Here is an 839-nt window from a genome sequence, read left to right as displayed (position 1 = left end):
CTTTGGTCAGTAAGTGTTATTTCCTATTTGCTTCTATCTAGAAATCAAAGGAATTTACAACTATTCTCTTCAAACTTGGCTTTTGTCATCTGTTCACCTGATCTTTTTACCTTTACATTTTAGACAAATTCAGCGCGGAGTTGCTGAAGCAGAGATATCGTTATAGTAAATATTCTGTTCAATATCACTGATTTGCTTGACCTTATCCACTTGAGCATGACACTTAGTGTCTGACAATATGTGCATCTCTGATCATGAGCAGGAGTAGTGGGGGAGCATCATAGCCATGTGCTGAGAGGGATTCTTTGGGGTTGAATAAATATAACAAAAGCAAAGTTTGAAGGAAACATTATCGATTTGTCATATTTTTCTAGGGGTAAGCAAATAAGAAATAACAGTTGCTACGCTAGGACAAAAATCGCGTTGCACAGTGTTATTCAATCAAGTATGAGGAACAATTTAGATATTTATCGGTATTATTAGACAAAGTGTCTTTGCCAGTCTTGGTGATGTAAGGCAAATTATTACTAATCCATTCCTGTATATGCAAGGACAGTGACGAAGGTTATTTAAACCTACTCAAATACCGCATCGTTGATACCTTTAAGACTTTCTACTTAATTATGAAACTATTAGTGGTTTTCTGTAGAAAGTAATTCATGCAAAAATTAAAATTAAGTATATATCTGTACAGACTGTATTGTTTAATGAATTATGGTAGAATTTATCAACCTGTAGATTTTAAAGATGGTTTTTAATGATACACTAAACACTACGTACCTGCATGCAACTAAAAAAAATATTCTGGCATCTTTCCATCTCGATATGTCTATCTCTGG

The 839-nt window shown here is 34.0% G+C and overlaps 1 protein-coding gene across 4 annotated transcripts in view; it reads left to right on the top strand.

Moving 5' to 3' along the window:
* LOC106880214 (myosin light chain kinase, smooth muscle) overlaps window positions 1-839 on the top strand; it is a 133,766-nt gene that overhangs the window by 122,414 nt on the left and 10,513 nt on the right. The gene's annotated exons all lie outside the window — the stretch shown is intronic.

This window comes from Octopus bimaculoides, chromosome 7 (genome assembly GCF_001194135.2).
Source record: "Octopus bimaculoides isolate UCB-OBI-ISO-001 chromosome 7, ASM119413v2, whole genome shotgun sequence".
In the NCBI taxonomy this organism is placed as follows: Eukaryota; Metazoa; Mollusca; class Cephalopoda; order Octopoda; family Octopodidae; genus Octopus; species Octopus bimaculoides.
This window is presented reverse-complemented; position numbering and strand designations above follow the sequence as displayed.